Here is a 22604-nt window from a genome sequence, read left to right as displayed (position 1 = left end):
TTCATAGCAAAAATCATCAATTTTTTTGTTTTGTTTTGTTGTTTTTGTTTTTTTTAACCTATGTATCCAACTGTCATTCATTAGCTTTGGGTTTGGAAGGCTTATTGGTATGAAAGTAAAATAATATACAACAAAATATATACCTGCAGGATGCCACTGCTTGCCCTTGCTTTTTAAACTTACAATTCGGAAAAATTATTGAATTGCCACTTTCTCCACAGAAGATAATGGATTGCACAGACATCTCTGGATATGATAGGGAGAGCCAGGCTGTAGACGTGGCAATGCAGGGAGAGGTTAGCTCTCAAAGTTCATTTTCAGGAATTGCATTCCAAGCTAAATTTAGAGGGTCTTCTTTATTACAGGCTTTCCTGACACTGGTAAAGGGTTAGTTAATTGTTACTGACATCTTGGTAGCTAGGACTTTATATAACCTCCTATTCACCAAATGCTCATATTTGCCAAATGTAACTGAGATTGGACTTCTTTTGGGATTTGTCTAAGAAAAAATGTTCTTTAAGCATCAACTTAATTAATGCAGTTGTTTCTATGAACAATGCCAGAGAAAAAGAAATCATTTTATCCATAAAAAAGAAGCAAATTGGAGATGATTAAGGAGAAGACAAGAAGAAAGAGGAAAGGATGGGATAGGAACAGGAATCAGAGTGGGGAGGTAGAACAGCAAAGAAAGAGAAAAGGAATGATGCAGATATGAGCAGACAGAAACAGTAGTCTGCAAAGTAGCATAAAAGGCAGTAGGGACTGTGAGGAACTAGCAATTGGACTACGCTCTCTACTACTGAAGAAGCTTAGCAAAAGCCATGTGTGTTTCCTCCAGTGATCTGCCTGAACAGAGATGAGCAGTCTGCTGTGAAAATTACTGTTGGCTCAAATGGTAGAGGTCTGTGCCATGATATTAAAATTCCAGCGCTGCTTATAGGCACGGCTAGGATTCTTTTCAATATAAGATTTGGGAAAAGCCATACAAAATACTGCACGTGAAGAATATTAAATCTGTAAAATCAATCTCTCTTCAAACATGCCAGAAATATTATTATCTCTACTGTTTTAACATGATCATCTAGTTTGCATACATTATCATAGTTTCTAACTAGAGCACAGTATGATTTTCCCCTTCCATGGTTCCATAGGTTTTCCTAATATGAATTACATTTTAGAGACTTTCAGATTTTTTTTTCAATATATCGAGAACTATTAGTAGAACCTACTAGAGACATCACAAGTATTATTACAGGACTAAAGACCTCTCCTGCCATAATGCAAATCTGAGCCAAATTTGTCACTAATTTCTTCATTGAAGGCCAAGGTTTAGTTGAATAACAAGAAAAATGTTCTCTGTGAGAAATAAATTAGAATTACTTCATTTTCCACATAGGATTGAACTTTAAAAAAGGGAAGTTGGGAAGTCTTACAATAAAAATAAATAAATTTATCTTGTTGAAAATGGCTCTTATAAAAGTTATTTGGATCTTTTCAAACTACCATGTCCCATGGGCATATCAGAAGATCTCTACAGCTTGTAGGGATTACCAGATTAAATATGAGGTAAAGAATGCTTAATGTCTCAGCTTTCTCACAGATTACTGTACATTTTTAGTGGCTGCCTTTACTTTTACTAATTAAAGCTGTGGTCAACATACTCAGAATAACATGTATACTAATATTAATAAAGAGGGGATTGTTTATTATAGTTTAAAAATAACACTACTAAATAAATGGCACAAAGACATTGTTCTTAATTATATAAATCATTCTTTCGCTTGAAGACTTATAATGGTGCTAATGTTAGGCCATTGTTGAAATCACTCCAGCTATGAATTTTTAGTACCTCTGACTTTCATTAGGCCAAAATCCTTGAGTAGGTCTTAATCACATTACCAATTTTGAAGCAGCTTTGAGACACCTATAGCAATGACTCCTTTAAAGCCCAGTAGGTCCTAACCTTAACCTATCCCTGCTTAGTACACAACCACTGTTGATTTTAATGGAGCGATGTAAATCTTAAATATAAATTCAGCATCCTTACAGAGGTAAAAAGGCCAACCTCACCCTCCACCATCACCACCCAGCTGGCACACAACTTCGAAAACACTAAATATTTGAAAGTTAGGGTTTTGTTAAATCAAACCTAAAGGGAGCAAATCTTCACAGGCTGCAGGGAGGTTACTGAAGGACAGCATACTGGAAGACCAGCAGTAGTGCATACCACCTGTTAAGAAAGGCTTGAATAAGAGTAAAAAGGAAGCAAGCGTGTCGAATCAGCACAATAAGGAGATTGTTAGAATGAGAAGACATCTTTCAAAAAGCTGGAATTGTATCCAAATGAGGAAAAGACAAAAGGTTGTAAACTCTGGCAGATTAATTGTATGAATGCAACAGTGCATGTCAAAATAGAGTTCAAGAAACAATGAGAAAAAAAGGATCAAATGAATACTAAATATTCTTTCAACCATACAAAAAGCAGGAAGCATACCAGAGAAACTGCAGAACCAAATGGTGCTCATGGCATTATAGGAGCACTGAGAAGGCAAGACCGCTCCTGAGAAGCCAAATGAATTCTTTGCATAAGCTTTCACTGTGGTCTAAATTGTAGATGCATGTTGGATCCCTTTGGAAAAGGAGGATATTCCTCAGAGTGTATGTCTGAAATTCCAGTGGCTATAAACTTTGTGGAAATGCTGCCAATACAAAAACTAACAGATTACCAGTGATGGACGGTGTTCGCCCAAAAGCTCTTGGAGAAGTCAAGGATGAAATATCTGAATTGCTCATGGCAACGTGTAACCCCTCAGTTTAAAACTATTTTGATACATGAGGATTTGACAAATGGCAAATGTTATACCAGTCTTTAAAATGGATTCCACAGGGAACTACAGGCCTGTAGCTTGACATTTACACCCACCAAATTAGTAAATCTACAAGAAAGAACTGAGTTAGTGGGCACGTGAATATATGGGATCTCTGTGTGAAGAGGCAAATGGCTGGTTGATACAGTCAGGCTAGTTTCCTTTAAAAGCTCTTGTGGTCCAAACAGCCATAGGGTCAGGCATGGATTGACTATGTGACAGGATGCAGGGGATAGAAATAAAAGGTCAGTTACAGCAATTGAAGAGGTCACAGAAATCCATGGGGGTCATGCTCAAAACTGTGCTGCTGAAATGACTTGGGAGGGTGAGCACAACAGAGAGAATAAATTATCATGTGAGGTGATTTACTGAGGATGTGAAGTTGCTCAGTTTATAAGGTTGAAGAGACATGGTGAAGATGTGTAGGAGGATTTTTTGAAACTAACAGCTGGGTCATAAAATATGTGATAAAGTTCAATGCAGGCAAAGGTAAGGAGGCAAAATCCCCATTTCACCTAAAATAATGGGCTCTGGGATGATCAAAGACGTTTAGAAGTGCAACCTTTGGATTATAGGCAGCAATGACATGGAAAATGTTGATTCAATGTCTATTCATCAACAGTCAAAAATAAATAAATAAATAAAAATTAAACATCATTTTAAAAAGGAAAGAAGAGCAAAACCTTCCCATTATTTTCTATGCATAAATCCATTGTTTGCACACACCATTAATGTTACATTCAGTTCTGCTTCCCTTATCATAAGGAAAGGTTGACTAAAACTGGAAAGAGCCCAAAGAAGATCAGCAAGGATGATCAAATATATGCCAGAAGAATGACCAGGGTAGGTTTTGTTAGTTTAGAAAAGGGCTTACATGGCAATATGACAGAAGTCTTCAGAATCACATATTGAGTAGAGGTAAGCATAAGGATTGACAGCTCACTGTCTCTTGCATTATAAGAGAGGCTTCTAGTAGGACCTGGATCCAAAACAGATGAAATAAAGTGGTTCTTGGCACAGTGGATGATAGACATACCGAATTCCTTTACAAAGGATATTGTGGATACTAAAAGTCTATGTGAGTTGAAAAGGATTATATATTTGGAGGAAAAATCTATTCAGGGTTGCTAAACAGACAAATCATCTCAGGCCCAGAGTATCCCTTGGGCTGAAAATATGTGGAGGCTAGGAGAATATTTGAGGTAACTATCATTTGTGCTTGCCCTGTACTTACTGTTCACTGGCATCTGTTTATTTACACTGTTGAAGAGAGGTTATGAAGGAGGAGGACTCTTGGTCTGAAACGGGTTCTCCATGAGCATACTTTATTATATGCTTTCCACTGTGATTATTCTAGGAGGACAAAATATACCATTGTGATCAACCTCGCTTGTCTGGAGACTTGTATTAATTATCTGCACTGAATTAAATTTATTATGTGGTTTATAAAGGATATTCTTAAAATTACAGAATCATTCAGACAACACACTTTATTGTGGTCAAGGTTGCCTAGGGCTTGAAACTGTCTAACACTCCAAAATTAAAATTGCATTCATTATTTAACTGTTGCATAATGCTTATTGTTGCCAAAAAAAAAGCATTCTTTAATCACAGGTGAAATTGGATTAACCACATGGAGGCAGACAATTTTATCTGATTCCAAGTCTGATTAAGAACATAAGGACATATGCTGATTCATACTAAAGGTACATCTAATATTTTGGCTACGACAGAAGCCAACAGTAGAAGCCTAGGAAAAAATGTAATAAGGCATAAGTGATACTTTCCTGAAGTATCCGTGTCTGTCCTAAGCCAGAATGGTGTTTATAAATTTGTCTGGAGCTTCTTGAATCCACCTACAATTCCAGTATCTACAGCAAAGCTGTGAGTAGTTACATGGTTTAAATGCATATTGTGTGAAGGACCATATCCTTCTGTTCTGAATATGCAGTATACTAGTGTTGTTACCCCTCCATTGTATTTATTTAGAGCTCTGCTTTATTTAATTCAGTCCTGACTCTGCAGTTAATCCCATGCTTTCTTATGGCACTCTGTCAGAGACATTTCCTCTTTGAACATTATGCTACGATACAATAAGTGCACGTGTAATGTAAAACAATAGCGTTTACCACTGGTTTCATGCTACATTTTTCTACAGCAGACCAGAAAATGTTCTGAAATACTTTCTTTGTGGGAACTTCAGGGCTGTATTGCTTGTAACTATGAAGCTTGTGATTGTTGTATTGTGGAAGGAAAAGTTTCAATGGGAGTCTGTGACATTTCCCACAAAAGTTAAATACTTTATTTTAACAGCAGTGTTGGGCAGATCCCTTCAGGATTACAATGAAATAAACTGGGTGCTGCTCAGTACTGTACTTCTCATTGCATGATAATATGCCATTGTGCAATGTAATGAACTCTGCAAAGAAAGCAGTATGTAACATGTTTGTTATTGTCCTCCAAGAACTCTTATAGTAAGTTGTTTTTTTCCATCAGAGGAAAATAAATGCTGGTGAAATGAGAAACCCGGTATGGAGTATGGAAAAATGGAAATCAGCAGCTAAGACTGCATACAGTGGAAATATTGTTGGCTATGTTCGGAACATCAGCCACAGCGCGTGGCTTCAAGGCAGCCCAAATTTATCTAAACCAGCACTGCTACAACCCCATCATTTGCAACAATATCACTCAGGTGATTTTTTAGTAAACCAGTTCTAAGGCATGAAACCAATCAAAAAATGATCTGGAAGAAAAAAAAAAAAAAGTGAACATATTTTTGCTGTTTTGCCATGGACTCGTTTACTGCCAGATCAAAACATGCTATCACAAGCTGGTAAAAGAAGAGGACTCATGACATATGGCTAGAGAAGGGGGCATACATGGTATTTCACGGCCTGTAAGATGTGCTTTTCTCAACATATTCTTGACATACACTGCATGCTCACAGAGTGTTTTTACTGTGGTACCTTTCTACCTTCTGCCATTAATTTTTAAATCAGAAAGAGACATTTCTTATTCAGTAAATAGGTCATAGCACTAAGTCCTACTAAATATCACTTTTCTAATGCAGCCATTTCTCAAATTTGCACATAAACAAACAACTGGCAAATACTATACTCTTCCACTTGTAAAACTTAAAATACTTCATCATCCTTGATGGGTTTTCCTTTGCACTACTCACTTTTGTGAGCAGTATACAATATCCATTTTGAAGAGTAATTATAAGGTGCCTAATCTTGCTATTTTGATGGTTATGTCTTGCAAGAGGTATAACTCGAAAGTAAAGGGAGGGCGATTACACTTGTAGGTACTGCACTTTCTCAGATCAGTGATGATATGTACGGAAAAACAAAGCAGGTCCACCTTGATTGTAAGCCAAGTTTGATAGTACCTGGAGCCGAAACACAGTGCCATCTGTTTGATCCATTTTTGTCTTCGTTGAACTTGATGAATTTGTCATAAATAACTCCGAATAGTGTGGGTAGAAAGGCATTTAGATGATTCATGATAGGGTCACACTGTTTACTCTCTTTTTTTTAGTGCTGTAGAACTTACAGGATTGTGTTCCTCTGTACAAACAGCCTGGCCTTAAATCCCTAGATCATAGGCATTGTGAAACAGTGTAAAACTGCAGGGTTTTATTATTATTATTATTAAATATGCCTGTTTAACAGTTGTGTCAGTCAACATTTAAGTAACCTAGGAATAAGATTAGTGCTGTGATGTGAGAAGTTCTGATAGCAAACATAGTAAAGGCAAGATTATTTCATCAGTCTAGGTAGATAAATGTAATCTTTGTAAACAGTGATAGAGTTTATATTATAAAGAAGATCTAAAGGAAGTGTAGTTTCATTACTCATGGAGGAGGAAATTGGAACTCCTAATTTGCTTCTGTTTCTGCCAATGTTTTATGGTACTGCATTGAACAAATTGCTTTCTTTATAGAGAAGTTACAATATACTGGGTTTTCAGCGACCTATCTAAAATAAATTTTCCATAAAAAAACAGAGTTAGAAAAGACTGATTTCTAATAGAGTTCTGTGTTCCCTATATCATGCAGATAACAGAACCCGTGGTTCCCAGGTTCGGTGCCCCCTTGGGCAGCAGGCAGGAGGTGCTGTGGCCAGGCTGGAGCTACGAGCTTGCTCTCCCAATCCCTGCTGGTTTGGCGGGTGCCCAGCAGGGAGCCCAGGCTCTGCTCGTCTCCATGGGGACACTCCTTCCAGTTAGTGGCAAAGCTTGACGAAATAAAAAATTAATAGGGCTCTGACCATAGATTTATTTTTTTTTTAGTAAATTAAAAGTAACTTTCCCACTTAAAAGCACTTATATCAAAAATAAGACCACTCAAAAAAAAAAAAAAAAAAAAGCGAGAGTGAGTCATGCTTCTGTCTTGGCATTTTTAACCAAATACTTATATTATTCTTAGATTTTTTTTTAATAATTTACTTTCTATAAAGGATGATTGTTTTTCACTTCATAGGGATGGTTTTGAATACATGGCTTATCTAAACAATTGCAGTATATCTGAGATGCAACATAGGCCTACAACACAGAGGTTCCCTGGGCAGGTCATGGCAAGGCCTGCGGGGTGGGGCCCAGCAGGCAGTGGTCTGCAGGCTGGGTCCCAGCTGGAGCAGGGCACCAGAGGCACCAGGGCAGCCCCGGTCTCAGGCACTGGGCATCTCCCTGGGGATGGTGCCAGGCCAAGGCCGGGCCAAGCTGTGGGCCTGTGGGTAGGCCCAGCTGGGCAGGGGCTGTGGCCAGGAAGGGCAGGGCTGTGGGGAGCTGGAGCCAGGCCCTGCTGCAGCCTCTATGAGACAGGGTCTGGTAGCACCAGGGCTCGCAAGAAGGTGAAGAAAGTTGCCCAGGGTTGTAATGTGCTTTTAAATGGTACTGACTCACAAAGGCTGGCATTCTCTGTTTTTACAACACTTTGCAACAACCATAACATGACTTAGATCAGAATTAGGTATAACTTCTTGAGTCTGTTCAGAAGCCTCTCTGAATCAGTCTGTGTTTGGATTCCATTTCATCCTTCCAGCCCAGTCTTAGATTCTGATTTGTTATAATACAGCATCAACTGTCTACTGTCCATGGTGGTGTGTTCCTGTGACATTTTTATCACTGAGATAGATTTAAGCTTTGCAAAGCCTTGGAGGTGACAGAAGTAAAACTGTCCTACAAAGAAGAAAAAGTAGTTATGTGTTCCACTACACTGTATGAAGATGGCCTGGAAATTTTTTTTTATTATTATTATTATTTTCCGGCATGTTTTCTGACCAGTTCTAGCACTACTTCAGCTCCATGACATTTCTGACAGAAAGCAATTAGAAAGAATCTCTTGAAGTATGCCCAGCACCACCAGTTTTGAGTCCTGGATCTGTATGATGATACCACTTTCATGCACAGTGGGGATGCCATTGTACCAGGCATTTTGCACAGACTCATTTCAGAACTGCTGACTGTCTGATAAGAGGCAAATGAAGTTAGGAATGTTATCTCTCCTCAAAAGAGTCTGTGTAGCCTCTTGGTATCTGATTCTTTTTTTTTTTTATTTACCATATGTAGTTTTAAAGAGAGGAATGTGAGGAGTGGTTAGAGACTCAAACAAGCCTGTATGGATTTAAGAACTGTTCATCACTGGTGAAAATTGCAAGACCAGGACTTCCAGCCCTGAGCTTCTAATATGTGCAGAAAACAGTTTTGAAAATTAATTTAAATTAAAAAAAAAAAAAAAAGTTTAATAAGCAAAATTGGAGTTTGCCCAGTAAGCATTTACTGTTTTCTGTATTACCTGTTTAACAGAAGCCCTGCACTGTCACCAAGAAATTTAAATCCAGTATGCTACTTTACATAAACTGTAACATTCTTTGAAAACATAGCATTCTGTGAGAAAAACACATTGTCTTTGTGGAAATAGTATGAACAGGCAATCTCAGTTTAAAGCTTTACCTCATTTGTGGTATGAACTTCATCTCTGTGAGCAGCTGTGGCCACTTAGTATCAGGAATCATTTCTTTGAAAATGAGCTCTCTCTATCAAATCTCTCCATCCCAACATTTCTGACTAAAATCAAGATTCCTCTTAACCTTAATGTAAATAAACTAAACATAAACACGGAATTGACTTTTTCTTCCACTGTCCTCTACTTGTTTGCCAGACCCCCCTCTTTGTCACTCATAGCAGCTTCTCCCAGTGCTTATGACTTTTATGTTTTCAGTCTAATTTGGCACATAAACTCTGATCAGGAACTCTTTTTTTCCTGATGCCGTGTATCAACACTGCTAGCTAGTGTCAAATTTGCACTCTCTGAATACATTGCATTACATAACCCAACACAATATTTTTAACATCAGTGTTCTGTTAACATAAATATATATGTCGTGTGTTTTTGCCACAAAAGTTAGGGCTTTTTTTTTTTTTTTTTTTTTAAGTGATGCTCTTATTTGGTTTTTAGTCCTGAAATGCAGGTCTCTTTTTTTGAACTTTCATAATGCTAGAGTAAATATCCATGTGAACCTTACCTCCAAATCTGAGGTCAGAAGCATAAAGGATGATTAGATTTATTTACACAATACTCAGGACTTTAAAGGATGAGCAAAGTACCTTCCTATAGTTATATCTTTGTATGACTTAGTCCTTTTCAAAACTCGTAACTCATATTTGGTCAAGTCTTAGATTGGAAATGCTATTCTTGGCAAATTCTTGAGGACTTTCCAGTGAAGGCTTTTAGAGTTTGAATTTGAGGGTACTTCTGTACTTAACCACGTATATTGTAAACTTGTAAAATCCTGTGAAATTCTTATAATCTGTAATTTTTGCTTGCATTAAGACGTTAAGGTTAAAATTACTCACTAGAGCACTTATTTTACTAAAGCTGAAAGGATCTATTTCAGATATGACACTGATTGTGACAGTCCTAACAGCAGAATATACTTCGCCTTTTTTCTCATCTAGTTTTTGGATGAAGATACTATAAATCATTTCCCAACTGCTAACAGCATACTTAAGTTTTCATTCTGATAGGAAAGTTTACTCAAATGTCATTAAATGTCAGAATTATTGTGAAGGTCACAAGCCACTAGGTCCAGATACTAAGCAAGCACGAACCTAATTGCTGTATACCACTCTTCCTTTTGACAAGGCAGGGTGAGCACAACAGAGCACAGCAGGTTGCAGCAGTAGTCACTGTGTCCTCTTTGATCTTGACTTTGAGCAATTACAAGTCTAAAACTGTTGTGGGTGAGGTAGAGGTCTGCACTGTATCAAACCCTGGGCTAATGTCTTCGTCAGAACATGGAGTATGGCATAAGGAGCCCTGAGCTGGCTGAGTGGACTGATGTATCCACACAGCACAGAGAAACAGCTCTGGGAGCAGTGCAATTCCTCTGAAATTACATTGACTGGAACCGAAACAAGCCTGCCTCTTAGACACAAGGTCTTCTGAATCTCAAGCACAGAAATTCTCCAACCCATCATTACTGCTTCCTTTTCTGGAGACTGACTCTAGGATACACAGGCCTTATTCCATTGTACACTTGCATGCCTCAGGAGAGCTTTTGTACAAAATGCTAGTCATCTCAGTCCTTGCCTTGCATTAGTTTAAAGGCATGAAAATCACAAATACGAATTTCCTGCAAATCCTTGTGAACTATAATAAAAGAATGTCTTAGCAGATATTTCCCATCTCTCCCACAATAATGGGAACCATGGAAAACACAAACTCCTTATCTGCCTTCTGTAAAAGTTCATTAAACATGATTTTCATCATGTTACCCCAATAGTCTTAAATAGTCTTAGTGTTGAAGGCTTTTGAACCCTTCCACTGTGTAGCATTCTTTTTGAAATGGGATGACCAGGTGAAGTTACATCCCTGGTTTATGGACAGCTGTATCTCTCTGACACTATTTGCCTTGCACACAGAATATTCTGCCAGTAGCTTTGCAGCTGGCACAGAATGTTGCTGCGTTGTCCTCAAAGCCCAAGTGGTAGCTAGCTCCCCTTCCCACAGTGATTTACAAAGCTGTAGGTAGGGGTACGGCTGCAGAAATAGCATGTTATTCCATGGGAGAAGGGAAGTGGGGGGGCAGACTATGGTCTTGTCTTCCAGCCGGATAGAGATATCTGGGTTTCAACTTGAACTTTAGTAGGGAAAAATCTGATGTTGCCTGAGTCCAGCTCAGGCAGAAGTTTCTGAAGGAAGGGGGACAGAAGGAGCAGCAGGAAGCAACATATGTCTGATGCAGTGCTTGAACAATGGTTCCAATGTATCTTGACTTTACACAACCAAGGAAGGTGGGAATAGTCTAAACTCTGCCTACCAGTCAGTACTGAGTTATATTTGTTAACATGTTGTCTATTCTCTTACTCTGGTCATCCTAAATTTTCTTGCATCTCTGTTCTTGACTCTTTCATATCACCTGAATATGTCACTATCTCTGTTTTTTCTCCTCTCCATATGCACAGTGATAGTAACTGTTATGACACTAAGTATGATATCTTGAGACCAATTTGTTAGCTCTTTGTCATGATAGAAATTAACCATTTGTTATAATTTTATTTCTCTCCTAGGAAGTTTTGTTCAAAAGTAATACTTTGACTCTTCTTTAATGATTACTCAACTTTTTTACTTGGCATTCATAGTGTTATACTGCTAAATTAAAAGCCATAGAGCTTGTGTAGCTACTGCATAACTCATTTCTCAGTTAGAAATGTGTTTGAGTGAACAGTAGCAAGAGATGGCTTCCAAAATACCCAAAGTTGAGAGAAAAATTTTGAAATAATGTTCAGTCATGCTGTAGAAGATAAGGCATAGAGTTCACAAAATATTGCGAGTCCGAACATTTTCTCATGGCTTTCAAATCAGGGAGCAAGGAATTTAAATAACTGGGGAAAATGAGTACTGAAGTATGTGATCACAGAATTATTTTTTGGCCGCTGAACATATGAGCAAACAACAGTTCTTTGAGAAATTTGTACAGGAATATGAAAATAGCTGACTTTTGTAAAGTTTACTTTTTCCTGCTGAACTAGTTGTACCACAAAAATGAGTTATGGTTAGTATTGTCATCGTTTGATGACTGAAGGTTTAGTAGTCTTTAAAAGGAAGACTGTCTGAGAAGCTTGACACTAGTTGTTCTGCAAAAGACTTGACTATTTTTCAGTTTAGGTTTATCATTGTTCTGTGTCATTGTGTTTGTATCATAAATTTACTTGGAAAGTTCTAGAAAGTAAGAATGTGGGTTTCAGTTGCTAAATTTAGAGAGATTCTCTGACAGAAATATCTAACACTTCACGGCATGAAGGAAAACTAAGTTTATTTTGTAGGAAAGAAGGAATGGAAAACAAAATAAAAAGGGAAAGAGAAGGAAAGAAGAAAGGAAGGGAGAGAGGGAGGAACCCCTGGTCATTTGGGGTGTAACTGCATATTTGTTCCATGTGAAATTCATCCTGAGTGGCCTCCTAAAGGGTGGGTAGAGGTGAACATCCAAGCTCACGGGGACCATTGCTGGTCTGGAGGAAGAAGCATGGAGTAACAATCTTTGTTGCAGCCCCAAAATTCCTTTACCATGTCTTTTTCATCCCCGGTATCCCTGCAGGTCTGCACTTTGTCACTCTCTGAACCGTAACCATAATGGTAAAGATGGGTGGAGGCTGAGCTCACAGGGGCCTTTGCTGGTGCAGAGAAGGATGTTGTGTTGAAAGACATCTTGTAGCATTCCAGTGCTTCCCTTGGCATGTCTTTTTCATCTCCAGTGTTTCTGCTGCTCTGTCCTTTCCCAAATGATCTATAGTCAGACTTACTGGTGAGCCATACTTGTGTCTACAGCACATCAATATGTTGTTGACTTTGTTATTATTTTGGTACCATATTGTAGGATTGAAACACAGAAGAAACAGATACTTAACTTGAACAGCTCTTAATGTATCAAATAAGCTATTTTTAAGCATGCAAGACAGCTTTTACAAGCTCATGAAGAATGACAGGCAGGGAGGAAAAGGAGAGGGAATGCCCTCAGTGTGTTAAGGAGCAGCTGGGATGTGCAGAGCTGTCCTGTGGCATGGACAAGGCTCTGGTGAGAGCTCGTGGGTCAGACCCAACAGGAGGACAGGGAGGGAAGCACTGTGTGGGGGGCATGTTACCAGACTCGGGGTCTGGGTGGAGAGTGGATGAAGCCTTCTTTAAAGCCCTCGAGGAAGTCGGAGGATGGCAGAGCCTGGCACTCCTGGGCTCTGTGAACCTTCCTGTCACCTGCTGGAAGGGCAGCACGGCCAGACACATGCGGTCCTGGAGACTTCTGGGGGGGTCAGGGGCAACTTCTTGACAGAGCCTGGTTGGGCCACTGAGGGACCTGCTGTCCCTGCTGAGGTGGGGGAGATGTGGTCCATGTCAGCCTTGGCCACGGTAAGCGTGAAATACTGAAGGTGACGATCCTGAGGGGAGGGAGGAGAATCACAGAGCCCAGGCATGGGGCATCAGGCGAGCAGCCTGTGTCTTGTCCAGGGAGCAGGAGGCTGGGATCCCCCAGGAGCAGCTCTGAAGGGCAAAGGAGATGAGGGAAGCTGCCAGGTCTGTATGGACCACATCCTGCAGATGGGAGAATGATCCGTCTCAATGCCCAGGCAAACAAGCGGATGAATCCAGAACCTGGTTTGGCTACACCAAGAGCTCGTGGTGCAGCTGTGCTGCAAAAACGGCCACGTACAGGAGGTGGAAGCAGGGCCAGGCTACAAAGAAGGGCTTTAGAAATACTGCCTGGGCACGTAGGGATGGGGTTAGGAAACCTAAAGCTCAGCTTGAACTGGCAGGGACATCAAGGGCAGGACAAAGTACTTCAGTATCTACATGGGCAGTAAAAGGCCAAACAAGAAAATGTGGGCTCACTGCTTACTGGGGTGGGTGACTTCGTGGCAGCACACATGGAAATTTACATTTTTACAAACCCTGAATTCTAAAGACAAATCTTAACACATTAAATCTCAAAAATATTTTATCGATAAGGAATGTGTTATTGTAAAGACAAGTCTTAACACATTAAATCTCAAAAATGTTATTGATAAGTAATATGTTATTGGTGAGAAAGTGACAGGTATGTAGTCCTAAAGAAACATTTATGTGCTGGCATATGTCACAATTTTTTATCATGTGACTGTTTCCTCACTGGAACTTTTTAATTCTTAAGGTCATGCAGGTCTTAGTGCTAATATTAGGTTAATCTCATGATGTTATCAAGGATAGGTGAAGTGAAAGGTGCTTTTCAAAGACATAGCACTAGAACTAAAAGAATATATTTTCAAATGAAGTACTATGTTATGTGTCTTTGTAGATACTAAGAAAAACCTGAAAACATTTTTTAAAAATCTCCCAAAGCGTAGGTGGATAAAAGAAAAAGGAGTCTGAAACGATTATTCAAGTCTTGAAATATAAGCTTATCACCTGGATTTTTAAGCACTGAATGATTATTTTTGATAAATGGTTTGAATTGTTTGATACAAAGCTGGATTATATCAGTGGACAAGCTCTCATTAGTTGTAGTGACATCTGCTGTAAAAGGAAAATTACAAAGCAGAAGTATCTTTTTTAAAGCACCCTTAAGAATTTATCTATTGAAACACTGATTCCCTGTTGGTATTAGGCAACATGTCATGTTTGTGGCTGTGACTTCAATATAATGAAGTATAAAATATTTTTATGTATTGCAACAATGAAAAAATCACTCCTTCCATCATAATTACATAGAAATGGCAAGGCCTGTGGGATGGAGGGAAGCTTTAGTTTCTTTTAAATACAAGGAGACTGACTCATGACACCATGTCCGAAGCCACGATCAGACAGGAATTCAGCAGTATTACCGGGAGTAGAAAATTGATCACTTGACTCCCAGTTCTGCACTGTAAACAAAGTAATCACTTCTGGGTTGCTTCAAAAAAATAAAAAAAAATGAGAGTGCTTTGACACATAGGATGTTGATGACGTTAGAAGAGTTGATGATCTAAAAGAAGTTATCAGTGAGTTGTTGTAAGGGTCCTGTGAAGTGATTAAATTGTGATGTGTCAGGGAATGAGAAAAATAGACTTAACCATCTTCCCATCTCTGGGCAACGTTGCATGAGGTTAACATTCCCCATCTTTTGGTGGTTTACAACCACAGTTCTTGCAGAATAGGGTGACTAACAGTACCAAGCTGGTCCAGACTCAGCAGACATTATGCATATTTTCTTCACCCCCTGCAGCTCTTTGCCAGTACACTTCAGTCATGATTTGCATCATCATTACAAGTCCTGTCTTTCACATTTCCTGAATAAAAACGGTGCCAATGTTTGACACATGTACAAAGTCCTGGAAATGAAGATTTTATTTTTGCTACTGATATGTTGAGAATGTGAGTAGCCTTGTTTTTCCAGCAAGAGATTTAATTTGCAAAACGAGACTGGAATGTTTCTTCTGACTCACCTGTTTCATACAGTGTATATCCCATCTTAAGTACTTCCCCTGCATTCCCTTTTTAAATACCATCTGTTCTAAATGAAAACTAATTTGGGATGTTGTTTTTATATTCAAGTTCTTTAATAGTGTATGTAGATCCTACCATATGTTTTTCTTTCACTTCTAAAAGGAAATTCCTTCAGGGTCCACCTGGGTAACAGCTGAATAGGAAACCTACAGAGCTCTTATAGTTTCTAAATACGTTACTTCCTGCCCAGATTTCCACATAGAAGTCCTGCAAACCTGCAGGGACTGCACTTTTGAACAGTCCCTGTTTGTCCTGTCTAATAGCTTGTCTACTTTAAAAACAAAACAAAAAACAAAACAAACACCCCTCTAGGTGATGTAGTAAGTAGTGCAGGATGTAGGTGGGAAAGGAAGCTCTTCAGACTGGGGCCTTCTTTTCACGGTCTCATGGAGAAGGGCAGTAGGACCTTAGCAGTGATCAACAATCCACGGCATTATTGCAATACAAATCTTCTTGTACTTATGGCAGAGTGAGAGCCATATATTAAATTTTGTACTTTTGAGATCATGCAGAGGTGGGCTAATCAAACTAGAATCAAGTCACATGTATACTTTAACTCTTCCCTGAACTGCTTCTTCTGCAGATGTACAAAGAGTCAGAGCCAACTCACAGTAATCTCCATGCAGGAAAGGAGTACAATTTTAAGCTAATTTTGTGTTTGCCTATATTCAGAGGCCTGGGAGCCAGATGAGTGTTTGGTGCAGATCCATATAGCTACAGGGCTAGAACTGTGAGGGAATGTTTTTTTCCTATACCACACAAATCTGTGTTTTAAAAACTATTTCCAATCCACCAAGATGGTGAAGGAAGTTGTCCCAGAATAGCTATCATGCCTGGGTGATCCTCTGGGCCACTTGAATTAAGTCCTTGCTCTTGTGTCTTCATTTACATGGGAACATGTTGCCTCCTGGGCTGGCTATTCTTGGAGGCAGTAGAAATGGGAAGGATGTTTCAGTTCCTCCCTTTGAAGCTTTCTTTGTTAGTTATTAAATATTTGGGCAAGCCCAGTCGTGAGGACTGCAACCTGGGATGGTGGGAGCTAAGATTCAGGTCCTTGTTCCACAGAACATTGTGAAAATGACAAGAAGCAGGCCATTTCAACACAAGAGCCTGGGAGATCCACTCGGCATTAGCCTGCAGCCTGGTGGTTAGGTTGCACAGGTGAGTCAGACCAAGGAGTAATTTGCAACTGAGCCCAGCTTATTGGCTACTGTGAGGTGTATAATTGGGATCAGAAGTCTTTCCAAATTAAATTTCCATTGATATTAACACATTCCCACAACCTGTTCTGATTCATTGGTGTCTTCTGTCAGTTTGGATGGAAAAATCACAGTCATCTGTGCTGGACATTAATTATGGTGCTTTATAAAAACAGCCAAAGACTCATAAGACCAGCTGAGATTAATAAGAGCTGGAGAAAAGGAGGTGTGCTAGCTTTGGATCTGCTGACAGGGAGAACTAGCAGAAGATCATACTGGCAGCTTTGCACCATCTACATGATCATTTTCCTGTAAGGTATTCCGTAGCAGGCCTGTACCTGCCAGGCCACTGCCTCCCATAGCCTCTTCACACTGTTTTGATTATGTAAAAGGACCCTTAGGATTAACACCAGTCTAAATTTCCTCAAAATGCAAATCTGAGATGAATTGAACCTACCTCCTAATTTTAACAGAGTTTTGCCCCAGGTATGGAAAAAAATACATTATTCTTTGCCAGGTAGCGACCGAAGGGAATTAGTCACAATGCTAGCCCAGCAGACTCACTCCAGGCAAACCTAGGTGATGGAAAACAACCTTTAAGTTCCTGACGAGCCATTTAAGTTTTGTCACAGGCCATATTTAAGTTTGGCTCTCTGGTCACCTATGTTGAAAGCATGCTGTGTCAGTCAAAGCATTTCATGAGATGCAGATATATCCTGGAAGCTTTACATTTCATTTTGTTGGATACAGGAAAAGTTGAAACACTTTATTGCTTTAGACCTTCATGTGGACCTGTTGTTTACTCTTCAGTCCTATATGCTTAACTCTACCTAGCACAAAGAAATATAGGCATGGCATATGACAAATTTGGGAGATAGAATATGATAATATGGAGAGATACTTAGTACATTGAAAAGTAATCATAAGGAGGCTATGTTCAATTTAGTTTCACTTATGCCAAGAGAAAATAAAACGACTATAAGTTAAGGCCAAAGAGAACTGAGAAATGAAGAGAGGCTTTCCAGGGACAGAAGTTGGAGCCAGTTTGATTGCTGATCTACTAATAAGTTATTTATCTCACCAGGCTAGTAATATTTTGTGTAGATTAGGGTAAATTTATGCTGTTAATAACAGAATAAAAGAAGAGATACATTCTTATACATCATTAAGCCGTGTTTTGACCTGTTGTTACCATCAAATCTTCTTTGAAAATTAGTCTCTGAATTTAGGAAAGTAAATCTTTCCTAACATATATTGGGCTAGCCACCTGCTGACTTTTGAAATCTGGACGTTTTTTGAAATAAAATGCTACTTTTTAAATTTAAACACTTTGTGATCACTTAATTATTAACCTTAAATGTTCAACATTGTTGTAAATATCTGTTATTATAAAACTCTCATGAAATATCAGTTTTGTATTATTCTTTATTTATCCAACATATTGTGCATGTTTGAAAATGTAAGTTACTTTAAAAAAAAAATACAAAAAACACGTTTCTATAAAAGCTTACATTTCAGGGGATGGATTCCTTGAACTCTTGTGGTTCCTCGGTGATTAACATTTCTGATTTTTCTGTTTACTTACTGTCCATGTATTCACTGTTTACAAAAACAAATTACTCTTTCTTTCTTTTTCTTTTTATGTGAGTGGTAATATATTGGTGAGTGGTAAATGCACTCACGTTCATGAGGTATCAAAATCCAGACACTCTTTCAAGTGTTAGAAACTATATTCAACTTACAGGTCTTACTGGAGTATTAAGTCTCACTTCATAATCCTATTAATTAGCTAATTTTAGCAGGGTAGCCTGGATGCCTATTCCCAATGGAATTGTTCTCTGACTAAGGCATGCATTCAGGATGTCTGGATCCTGTGTCCCTTTTTGCTAAATTACTCAACCTCTTTGTGTGTCACTTTTTCCTTAAAATGGGAGTAACTCATGAAGTATTTAAGCATATTTAATAATAGAAAAAGGCTTTGAGATCCTTGGATAAAAAATCCCCTGCATCCCTGCAGAAAATTATAAACATTGGACATTATGGGTTCTTATCCATGAGTATGGTTTATTTCCAAAAATACCAAAGAGCTCCAGGCACCTGTGTCTACGAATCATTTTCAGTATGTTTTACAAACTAAAAAAAAAAAAAAAATCTAACCCCAAATCTCCTGGAATACATCATCAGCTCTAGCCCAGCTTATGCTAAACTTGGTTTTGAGTTGAAAGGGTTTTTCTCTGTATACGGAGATGTATCCACAGATGTAGAGATAACTGAACTGATACTAGACACTGGGAAAAGCAGTAAATTAGCCAAGACGGAGGGTCCCATTGCTGTGGTTAGGCTGTTTCCCACACCTCAGACTGTGTTTTCTTGATGCCACAGCAGCGGGTGTGCAGGTATGTGGTGAGCTGCTCACACGAGGGTCCACATTAGCTGCCTCTGGGCCTTTAGTCTTGTTACTTGCAGTGGGGCTTGCAGAAGTGGGAAAGAGCCCTGGCTCTTTCTGCACCTGCCCTCCACCTATCGACTTACACTTTATTTAAAATCATAGCTGATTTTAGGGAGAATTTGCATCAAAGCTGCTAAGTAAAATTGTGTGATGCAATGTTTAGCCCACGTTAGCTGAGAATGTCAGCTTGACTCAGAGGTCACCACTGGAACACACTTTTTTCTTACAAGCAGCATTCAAATATGTTAGTTGTAAACCAATTTAAATGTTTTATAGTACCATTAAGCTTTAATACAAGTTTGGAAAAGTCTTTGTGAAATATAAGAAACATGAAAATACCAGCAAGTGAATATTATACCAAGGTTAATGAAAACTGCAAAGTGTTGATGAGTTTAATCACTGACCTGGACAACAAGCTGAATGAGCAGTTGGGATAGAAGCTCTAAAATAAAAACTATTTGTCAAAATGCATTAACGATACCATGCATAAAATATCCAAAGTATTGCTATAGTTTTATTTCTATATGGTCCAAATCCCACTGCTATTTTCATAATGAAGAAAAAAAAATGTGTTTACCTGAATGGGAATATTGCAATTACTGCATTCTCATGGGGGAACAGGGAGAAGAATGCAGAAAGACAAATACTGGTTATGCATATGGATGTAAATTTGATGGTAATTCATCTTCCCATGTTCTTTTTTTTTTTTTTTTTTTGGCATTTGATATCTACTGAATATTATTCAAGCACTTACAGCCTTGGAAAAAACATAAGTAGAATTATTAAGTGTCAATAAATCATTTCTTATTGTTTCTGAATCGATCTATTTCCCAAACCAAAGATGGTTAGTTAACACAAATGTAGATTTTCAAAAAAAAAAAAATAATCAAGAATCTTATCTTTTTACTAACATTATGCACTATGAATAATTCAGCCTATTTGCAAGAACTTTAAATTAATTTCGACCTCCCAAAAGTAAATTAAAATTTGCTCCTGGCATGAATAAGAAAACAATTAAATTAATACCAAGGAAATCACATTCCGTAATTTAAAGTGGGGTCTGGACTTTATTATCCCACACAGCAGATGAGCCGCCTTAACCACCAAACTGTTGGCTTTTTTGGCACTCTTCCTCATTTCCACTGACACTTTATTCTGCACTGAAATTTTAATTAAATATGTTACAATTTTTTCTTTAGTGTATGCCTTAGAAAAAGCATTTTGTCCAAAGAAAACATTGTATAGTGCCATTTTAAAGCTTCTGTCAGGCTTATAATCCTTTGACTAGGACCATTGAAGTGAATCTCTGTTTTAATGAGTTTATGAGTATACCTTGCCTGGATTTTGCCTTTTTCCCACATGCATGAGGCTCCTCACATCCCCATAGGAGGTCCCATGCTGCTCGCCAGTGCCTGGGAGGAGAGCTCAGGGGACAGGAGAAACACACCACCACCACCACCTCATTCTGCTCCTCACCATGGGTTGATAGTCAGCTGGATCCAAAACTCTACATCTTCCTGAGCAGACTTCAAAAGAACAGCTATGCTTTTAGGTGGCTTTGGACAATATCTTTTTATTTGTTTTTTGTTAATGCAAAGCTCTTAGCACTTCCTTGCACTGAACAGAAACTACCAGAAGAACAAATACAGCACTTGATCTTCTTGTTTAAGTGGTGCTTACCTCTGGAGGTTACATTTGTGTTCTAAAGGAATTCTGACAAGGGATTCCTTCAGGAATGGTATATTACATTTCAAAGTTAGTTGCAGTCACTTCAGAGATCTAGGAAGAGCATGAGGATGCCCATGCCATGTTAGGCCCAAAGCCCACCTCCGTGTACCCTGCCACCCATGGAGCAGGTGGCCAGAGGAAGTCCCTGTGGCTTGCTCTCTGCACCTGAGGCTGAATGGCAGCCTTGCTCCCTGCCAGTGCATGACAGTGAGCCACACACAGCCAGACACCCACTTTTGCCTGTGCCGAGGCCTTTGCCTCAAGATGTGGCCACATGCTTGGCCTGGTGGAAGGGTTCTTTGGCAAGGATAACATCTAGGAGCTGCTAGCAGTCTCAGTAGGGCACCACTGCCTTCTCCAGGCTCTGTGGGCCCCACATCAGCTCCACCACAGCCTTCAGCTACGGTCTGCCCAGGGTCCCTGGAATGAGCTCCAAGCTGCCTCTCTGGTCCACTCTCAAATCCTAACATTTTCATCCTTGCCAGCCTCCCCTGTGGGCTCCTTTCAGCCAGGCCTGGCAGATGGGCTGAGCCTGAGGAACAAAGGCGGTCCTTGGCCTGCTTGGAGTAGTGACAGTGGGGATCTGCAACAACCGTACTCCTGACCCAACGGGGCAGGGGAAGCCCCATCTCTGTGAATGGTGGAAGCCCCAGACTGGGGAAACTTGGCGAGACAAGCTGCCTTTCCATCCCCTTGCCATTTAGGAGCCCCTCACGCCAGCCTGTATTTTAAGGGAGCAAAAGTAAAGGCAGAGAACTGAGAGACCTTTGTCCTCCCCTCCTTGCTGGAAAACTTTGAAAGAAACTTTGCAAATATGCAAACAAGCAAACCCAAATTTCAGTATCAGGTGGCTTGTAATGCTTATCCTATTGTTTTAATTACATGGACAGCGTATCTTTGGACTGTACTGATGTTTTCAATTGATTTAAAGCTCCACAGTTAGCAAGAATGTATGTGCCCTTGGATATGAAAGCCACTGCATCCTGTTGTAATGGGAAATAAAATAGAGAATAGAGTTTGCCTTAAATACTTCTGGAACTCTTTGATTAATAACCTGATTGTAGTTTTGAGGGTGACAGGCTGAACTGTAACTTAAGATCTGTTGCAAGAGATAACTGACCCAGAAGAGACATGAGTGATTATTAATGGATGCCTGTGATCTGCCTGCTTAATTCTTCAGAGCCTATAAATTGAGAAATTGAAATTTGGAGGAATTTTCCAGATGTTGGAAGCAGACTTCTGCTTTCCTTGCAGTAGTTTTGCAGCAGCTTGCAAGTTTCTTAGATGACTTCTACATTTGATTTATTATTATTTCATCTTATGTGTTTTACTTATTGCTCATCCTTGCATACTTAGCAAATTCCTTAATCAAAGGCAATCCGCAGGCTTGCTTCAATACTAATGGATCACTGCCTCTTACTGTCTTGTGAGTCAAACAGAGATTTCCACTTTACAACTTTGGTCCACCTACAACTGAAAAGCAGAACCCTTGTATCAACAAATAAATAACAGGGTATCTAGTTATTCAGCAAGCATCCAGTAAATGCTACAGTTTAGACAGAATGGATAATTTTATTTTTTCTTTGTACCATCTTTACTTTTGTAATTTCATGTGGGAGTATTTATCTTGGATAAATTAGAAGCTGATTGGCTCTTTAGTACTTAATATTTCATAAGTGCTGATGCAGCTATTCCTCAATTGCTCCAGAAGCTCTTAGCCTGATTACTAGCTCCACTGGCTAGAGAGAAGAAGAGGGGATTACTGTTTATAGTTTAATTCTGGAGAAAACTACAGTTGTTAGTCTCCTAAAAATAAATAAATTAAATAAATAAATAAACAAACA

The sequence above is a fragment of the Cygnus olor genome, chromosome 2, assembly GCF_009769625.2.
Source record: "Cygnus olor isolate bCygOlo1 chromosome 2, bCygOlo1.pri.v2, whole genome shotgun sequence".
Taxonomy (NCBI): Eukaryota; Metazoa; Chordata; class Aves; order Anseriformes; family Anatidae; genus Cygnus; species Cygnus olor.
The sequence above is the reverse complement of the archived record's forward strand: the minus strand, read 5'-3'. Positions refer to the sequence as shown.